The following is an 8,819-nucleotide window of genomic DNA, read 5'->3' as shown; positions in this document are numbered from 1 at the left end:
GAGACCCCCTGCACCTTCTCTAAGTCCAGCACCCCCAAACGTTCCCTTCCTTCTGTCCCTCTGGGATGCAGTTGTTATGGTGGGGAGGGGAAGCAGGGCTAGAGGCACGCCATCACCGCCTACTCTTGTGTGGCTGAGCCGCAACACTTTTTCAGTGAGGAATTCCAAAATTTTGCAAGCCCCACTGCCTTCCTCCTCAGTGGGGGCAGGCAAGGGGAGGGCAAAGAACAGTCCTTACAGCTTCCCTGCCCCGCCCCACCGTCCCCCAATGTGCCACAGACTCCCCACTTCCCTTGGGCCATTTCCTCTGCCTCCCGGTGCCCTCCACCTACGCACCCTCAGAAAGTTCCTGGTCAAACCCTACTCTTTCCTCTGCCCACTTCACAGCTCTGCCAGTCTCTCTGTCCCAATATCCTCTCCATTCTCATAAAGGGTGAAACATGCCTGTCATTACTCTGTCTTTCCAGGCTAAAAGTCCTCCAGGGCAAGGATTGTGTCTTACTCATCATGCCTCTTTGCAAACACGGGACGCAGCCAACCAATGCCTGCGAAACTGAAGTCGGCTGCCTCATCGTGGGTGTCCCCGAGGCTGCCTGGAGGTCAGCTCCCTCCTGGCCTTTGTACGTGCCATTCTCACCGCCCGGTGTGCTGGCCAATATTGACACTGAGTGACTAATATGAGTACAGGTATGTTTACAAGGTCTTTCATATTCACTATGTTATTATTTTCACAAAAACCCTAGAGAAGGGCAAAGCAAGTCATATCCCCATTTTATGGTTTAGGAAATTGAAGCCCAAAGAGGGCGAATGACTTGCCCAAGATTACTGAGCAAGTGAGTTGCAGAGCTGAGATGAAGATGCAAGTTTTGTTTTGCTTTTTTTTTAAAAAAAAAACAAACTCATCTGGGTACCAGAGCAGCGTCAAAGAAAAGTCCTACAAGTTCAGAAGGGAAGAAAAGAAAATAATTGGAAAATTAGTCAAGGAAAATGCAAATAAAGATAACAGGTATAGAAATATTATTGTTGTTGCTGTTGTCTGTTGTTGTTTAGTTGCCAAGTCGTGTCTGACTCTTTTGCGACCCCACAGACTGTAACGCGCCAGGCTCCTGTGTCCATGGGATTTCCCAGGCAAGAATACTGGAGTAGGTTTCCTTCTCCATTTCCTTCTCCAGGAAGGATCCCAACCCAAAGATCAAACCCGTGTCTCCTGCATCGGCAGGTGGATTCTTTACCATTGAGTCCTATTAATACTGAATAAAATGGAATTCAAGGCATCAAAGTATTATTAAAAGAGAGAAAGGTAGCTGTTTTATATTGATAAAAGGAGCAACTCACTAAGAAGGTGTAAAAGTCATGAACCCTCTTCTAGTCATACATTCTATTTACATGCACCAGAAAACATAGCTTCCAAAAACGAAGCAAAACCTAAGGGCTTCCCTGGTGGTCCAGTGGTTAAGAATCCACCTTGCTGTGCAGGGGATGTGGCCTGAATTCCGGTCAGGGAACTAAGATCCCATGTGTCTTGGAGCAACTAAGCCTGTGTGCCTCAATCACTGAGCCTGCGTGCCACAACTAGAGAGCCTGTGTGCTTGTGCTGTGATGAAAGAGCTAAAACTTGATATAGCTAAATAAATATCTTTTAAATGACAGAAGAAACTGAGAGCAGGTCAAGGAAAAATGAACAGAGCTTCCATTATAGTGGGAGATGAAGCAGGTAGAGAAAACTACATAAAAAACATGAAAAATACAAATGATATAATTAATAAACATGACCTAGATAGACATATTTTATAACTTTACACCCAGCCAGAAATACACATCTTTTCAACGACAAGAGGAACAGACAGAAAGACTGATCAGAAAATCCTACAAAGAAGATCTCAACAAATTCTCCATCACTGAGATCATAGAAGCTACAAATATTGACCACTATCCATAGAAATCAATAATCAAAATATAACTTAAAAATTCCATCCACCTTAAAAAACCATAAAGTATATAACAATTTTAATCAAAGAAGAAATGACCAACTATTTTAGTAGTGAATGACTTTGTGTTACAAGAACTGTGGAATAAAGTCATGGCAGTACTTAGAAAAAATTATAGCCCGAGGTAGATTTATTAGGGAACAAGAAAGACTGAGAACAATTGTTAGCCACAAACAAGGAGTCTCAGAATGGAAGAAACCCTTATTGACAGCAGCTCATGTAGAAGAGGGGCTTCCTGGGTGGCTCAGAGGTAAAGAATCTGCCTATGATGCAGGAGACCCAGGTTCGATCCCTGGGTTGGGAAGATCCCCTGGAGAAGGAAATGGCAATCCACTCCAGTATCCTTGTCTGAGAAATCTGACGGACAGAGGAGCCTGGTGGGCTATACAGTCCATAGGGTCGCAAAAGAGTCGGTCACCACTCAGTGACAAAACAGTAGAAGGGAATTCTGGAGGATTTAGCTGACAAATCCAATACCAGCCCCAAGGGGAATGTGGCCGCTACAAAGAAGGACGGCAGGTGATATCAACAGAGGTATGGGTTCCAGACCAAGCAGGTGATAGTCTCCCTCCTTTCTGACTGGGGAAGGCTTTGGGAGAGGCAATGGTTTGTATGTGGGGCTCCGACAACTGGATCATGTACAAAGCCAGACTGAACAGGAAGAATGACAATGAATTATGGCTGTGTTGTCTGAATGAGAGAACCATTAAGGGGACTTCCCTGGAAGTCCAGTGGCTAAGACTCCATGCTCCCAATGCAGGGGGCCCAGGTTCAATCCCCTATCAGGGAACTAGATGCCACATGCCACAATTAAGACCTGGTGCAGCCAAATAGATAAATACATAAATATTGTTTTGAAAGGAATAGAGAACAATTGGGCTGGATTGGAGGGCAAAGCTAGAAAGTGAAAGCTCCTGGAAAGCTGAACTGGCTAACTCCCAGGAAACATCTCCTAGTTAGAGCTGTCCAACAGCAGGAATCTGGCTTCTAGAAGGCCTACTCCCCAGAAGCAAGACTGTTGGGAGGCCAGGGGCAAGGGTCGGTCTGTGGGCTTGGAGGGCTGCCCCCGCAGAGGACTGGCATCCCTCCTCTCCCTCTCCGGAGAAGTTCCATTTCCTCTTTTAAAAAGACAAAACACTTTTCTGGCTGTTTCTGGAAACCCTCAGGCCTTTCACAGTTCTCCAAAATAGTCCTTGGTGATTACACTCCCTTATTTCTAACCAAGAAACCTAGTTCTTTTAAACTCTGCTCCGTGGGCTGGACGGCTCAGAATACTGGTTAAAGTTTGCATACTTTCCCAGCCCCAGATTTGAAAGCAGCTTCTGCCACTTCCGAGTTGCGTCTCCAGGTTAAGACTCTTCCCTGAGCCTCAGTTTCCTCCCCAGGGAAATGGGGAGACACCCATGCGTCTACCTGCCTCCGTGTACCACAACGCCTGATGGGGGAGTCCGTCCCCCCACTGCCTGCACCCCCACCGTGCCCCCTCTGCTTTAAAGTGCCCTTCCTGTCTGACATGTTGGAGAGGATGCTCGCTGGCAAAATACTCTGTAAAATGATCTGCACAATGATCGGATCACCTGCGATCTCGAGCCTGGCCTGACCACGTGCACAAAGGTTGCTGAGCAGATCCATGGCAGGTGAGCACTAACAGTGGATGGTGACGGGTGGGCCTTTAGCACTTGAATAGTTTCCATGATGTGCTTGAACACAGTGGGAAAAGCTGAGGACGCTGGAGTTGTCGGGTTCACAGCTGTGTGACCCCCAGACAAGTTACTAAGTCCGCTGCCCTGTCTTTTTTTATATATATCTGTAAAATCTGGATAAGAGCAGTTCCCACCTTGTACGGTTTCGGCACAAGATGAATGAGGCAATGCAGGTAGATGTCTGGCTCCTGCTGGCTTTCCTGACCTCTCTCCCCTCCCCTCTTCGCCTTGTTTCAATTCCGTCCAACCACATCAGCTTCCCTGTGCTGAGTCAGACACACCTCAGCCTTCGGCCGGGATCGCTCTTTCCCCAGATATCTGCCTGTCATTCTATTTTGGGTCTTAGCTCAAAAGTCACCTCCTCCACTAGACAGCCAGCCCCACGAGGACCCTTGCTTCTGTGTCAGTTGCTGCTGTGTCCACAGCCTCCACACACTTGCTGAGTTGACTGCAAGCAGCGAGCCCCATGCAGGCACTCGAGACAGCGTGCGTGCCTGTCACTTTTAGCTTTGCAAACGGGATCTGCAGGCTGGAGGCTGTTGGTGCCTTTGCAGTCCTGTTGCTCAGAACACCTCCTCCTTTTCAGGAAATCTGTTCCACCAAACCCCGGAGGGCCAGGCTTCTCCTCCCTTCACCAGGATCTGTCTCCTCCCTCTCTCCTGGAGGGAGAAGGAGGGGGACTCAGACACCAGCTCAGAGGGTGAGCTTGCCCAGTGAGTCAGAGCTCCCACGCCTGCTTCGGTGAAGACCTCGATTTAAGTGCCAGCGAGGAGGTGAGGAGGCCTGAGGGGGCCCCAAGAATGAGAATGAGTCAGTTGGAGGCAAACCCGAAACCTCAGAGGCATCACCACTTCTTGGAAAGGCACAGATGTGCGCACATAGAACAGTGCACCCAGAGTGGGGGCAAGCAGCAGGCCCGGAAGTGGGGCCGGTGGGCTGGACAAGACCTTTTCTAGCATCCTCTGTGGTTTCCTCCATCTGGCCTGCTCCTCTAGGGCCCCTTGCCCTTCTAAATGTTCCTTCTCAGAGAGGCTCCCCCAACTCCGCCCGCATCCTGCTCTACTTTCTTCTGAGCGCTGTCGCTAGGGGACATGACACGACACTGCAGAAGACAGGTCCTCCCGCAGCCCAGACGTGTTTCCAAATTCAGAATTACTCAGATTAGAGAAAGGTCATCTTGTATAAAGCATACCACCCGTCATGACGATCCCTGCCCCCCACAGGGCCTGAGGAGCACCCTGTGACCAACCACATGTGTGTCTCTGCAGCAAGACACACGAGCCTTCACACCACGGGGAAGAAATAAGGACTCCAAACAGCCTCGTGTTTACTTCACATCAGGTCTTGCTTCCAACTGAGTGACGAGAACACTTCCGGTTTTCAGAGCTTGTGGATTTCGAATGCTAGATAAGGAGTGTAGCTCTGTGCGCGTGTTTGTGTACTGCTTGTTTTCACAACTCGAGGTCAAATTCCTGGAGGACGAGGACTCTGTGCCAGTCCTCTGGCACCTTGCCTGGCATGTGTGTGTGTATGACTACGTTGCTTCAGTCGTGTCCGACGCTTTGTGACCCTATGGACTGGGTAGCCCACCAGGCTCCTCTGTCCAGGGGATGCTCCAGGCAAGAACACCTGGGAAGCCCCGCCTGGCACACAGGTGTTCAATAAATATCCGAAGAAGAAATGAATGAGGAAGTCGGGAGCTGGATGTGAAGAAGTGACTCTGTCCTCACTGGGGAGAGAAACAGCAATCACCAAGCCGTGGGCAAGGTCTCTCCAAAAAATCATCTCACAAATGCCACCCCTCCCCCCTCCAAATACCCATTTTACTGACAAGAAAACTGAGGCTGAGAGGTTAAGCAACTTCCTCCAGATCCCACAGACAGGAAGAGCAAGTTCACAATTGAATCTGGGGCCCCTGACTTAAAACCTGTGCCCTTCTCTCTGCCTCAGCCTCAGAGAAGCAAGGCAACCGGGAATACGGCCCATCAGACGCAGGGTCCCCTGGTCTCTCCAGGACCCCCCGCCTCCACTGGGGTCCTCCCATCCACACTCTTAACAGGGCAAGTTTGGACAATGTCTAGGCAAGCCATCATCCTCTCTTCTAGCCGAGCCAAAGGAAATCTGGTCAAACAACTCTGGGCGTGTTTCTGGCCCTAAGGAATGCTCCTTTCAGCCACCCCAGCAGACTGGCATGATGGGAAAGGACACAGGTTGGGAAGGAAAGCAGGTTCGAATCCCTCCATCTATCACTCCTAGATATACAACCTTAGGCAAGGCTACTGTGCACATCTCTGAGTCTTGGTTTTCTTACCTGTAAAATGGGTGGGTAGACTCAACGCCATCCAATGGGATTCATTTATTTGCTTAATAAATACACAGTGCTTACTGCACACCAGGCACTGTTCTGTATGCCTGATGCTTATGAATTCAGTTCATCACTACAAAAGGTATAAAGTAGTCATAATAATTTCACAAATGGGGAAACTAAGGTCCTGAGACAGTGGCTCCATAAGAAGTAACACATGGACATCCCTGTTCAGTGGTTAAGAATCTGCCTGTCAATGCAGAAGACATGCGTTCGATCCCTGGTCTGGGAAGATCTCACACGCCGCAGGGCAGCTAAGCCTGTGGACCACAACAATTGAGCCTGTGCTCTAGAGCCTGAAAGTGAAAGTGAAGTTGCTCGGTCCTGTCCAACTCTGTGCAACCCCATGGACTGTAGCCTACCAGGCGCCTCTGTCCATGGGATTTTCCAGGCGAGAGCACTGGAGTGGGTTGCTAGTAGCCGCAATTACTGAGCCCACACTCCACAACCACTGAAGTCCATGCACCTAGAGCCTGTGCTCCACTGTAAGAGAAGCCACCACGATGAGAAGCCCTCACACTGCAACAAAGAGTAGCCCCTGCTCTCGCAACTAGAGAAAGCCCTCGCGGCAACGAAGACCCAGCTCAGCCATAAATAATAAATAAATAGAAGAATGAGCAGAGCCAGCATTTGAATCTGGGCGACCTGGCTCCAGAGTCCATGCTCTTAACCTCCAAGCTATACGTCTCGACAGGTACAACAGACATGAAGACTGACTGTGGATGTATTGTGTGTTGGAAATTGCGCTGGGGAGCTTATGAAACATGATGTCATTAACAACTTACAGAAGCTCAGTTTTACAAATGTGAGGAAATGAAGCACCCAGGGGGCTTGCGTCTCTCCTCCACTCCCAGGTGGCATCGAGGGCAGTGGGCATTTGATCCCGAACTCTCTCCTGTGAACTCTCTCCTCCATCTGGGGGTAGGGATTGGGGGTGGGGGACGCTCGAGAAAAGGAGGTCCAGGAAAGGGTCTTTCTTCTCACATCCCTGATACTTCGTCTCAGCTTTTTTTTCTGGATCTGAGCACCAGGACATTGTAAATGCCTTCGGGGACAATTCCTGTCTCTGCCTGGGCTTTCTGCAACCCTGGGCTTTAGTTGTACAGCAAAACGCATCAGTCACTGAGTCACTGCCCAGAATTTGGAAATGCTCAGGTCATCCCAGACCTGCTGGGAACTGAGTGTGTTGTAATCAGGGCTACAGGCTAGTGCTTCTCCCTCCCTGAGAACTTCCCACAGCCTCCCCCCAAGATTTGACTCTAGAAATCCAGGGTGGGGGTCCAGGAATCTGCATTGTGATTTTTATGGTTCGGGCAAAAGTAAAACACGTTGACCTATACTCCTCTCATGGCATGCAAGGCCTTTCATGACACATCCCACCTTTCCATCCATCACTGGCTTTCCCCCCTCTTCCCCCGATCCCTGCACGACCCCTTAGCCTTTATCTATGCTGTTCCCATTGCTCAGCATGCTGTTCCCTCTCATTGTGCCTCTACCAAGCTCCCCCACTCCTCTCCCAAGGCTGGCTCACAGGTCCCTGCTCCACGAAGTCCATCCCATTGCCTCATGAAGCTTGATCACCCTCACCTTATGCTTCCTTTCTTTCTCATAGCTCTCCCCTGCCCCCACAACCCCTTCACCCAGGGGGAGCTCCTTGAAGGCACACACCAGTGCCCTGAACAGCACTCAAGCAGTGCCCAGTGGGAGCCCAGTGAATGCTAATGAGTGAATGAATGGCTGGGGTAGGTCATCCCCCCTTCCACATCTCATCAGGCTCATCTGTACTCATGGTGGGTCTAGCTAGTTCAAGTGGCCTTTGCAGGACTCTGCAATGCCCTGACTGTGGGGGAAACCCAGACTAACATAAACCCGAGCCTCAGTTTCCCCACTGAACTGGAGGATTTTCGTAAAGGCTCCAATGTCCCAGCAAATACCTGGTGTTCCTTAAAGGCCACCCACAGGGGAAGAGCTGCGGGGGAGGGGTCACACCTCACAGAAGGCAAATGCTAGGGTTCCAACAGGGTAAGTGCTGGCCTGTGAATCTTAGCAGCAGGCATCAAGTTTGCTGGTCCCCAGTGTCTCCTGATTATAAGAAATACAGATTTTGTTCAAGGAAAAGAAGGAGAAGAATCATCTAGATTCTGGGGTTGACTGAATCTGAACCTCACCAAAAAGAGCCTGGGAATGTGCATCTTAATAGAATCCCCTGGAGAATTTGTTCATAAAATAGTTTGACAAATTTTGTTGTTCTGTGGACTGCTCTGGCTCTGGTGCCAGAATGACTGGGACTGAATCCTGCTCCACACTTGCCTTGTGGGCATCAGCTTGGGCGAGTCATTAAAGCTGCCTCTGCCTCAGCGTTCCTCATTTGCAAAATGGCCACAATACGCACAGCGCACCAACCAGAAAGGCTATTTTGAGATTTAACTCAGAATACTTTCAATGCTCAGGACAGACCCATACAACCTAAGTTCCAGCAAATGTTCGCTATTATTGGGCCCATCTAGTATTCAAATAAGGAGAGCAAAGGTCGAAAGGCCTAGTTTCACTCGATTCTTTGATCCGGTCTCCAACTTCAGAGTTTTCAGAACTTTCCCCACCCATTCTCTCCCCGGAATCCTCACCAACTTCCTGTGCGCGGGCTGGGAGTGAGTACCCAGAGAAGAACCGGGAAGGGAGTTGGGGGGGAGGAGGGTGATGACCCAAGATTCGTCTCACCGCCACGCTCAAGACGCTCCCAAGCACCCAGGACTAGCCTCCCCA

The sequence above is a fragment of the Bison bison genome, unplaced genomic scaffold (assembly GCF_000754665.1).
Source record: "Bison bison bison isolate TAMUID 2011002044 unplaced genomic scaffold, Bison_UMD1.0 scf7180017864072, whole genome shotgun sequence".
In the NCBI taxonomy this organism is placed as follows: domain Eukaryota; kingdom Metazoa; phylum Chordata; class Mammalia; order Artiodactyla; family Bovidae; genus Bison; species Bison bison.
Note: the sequence above shows the minus strand (reverse complement) of the source record.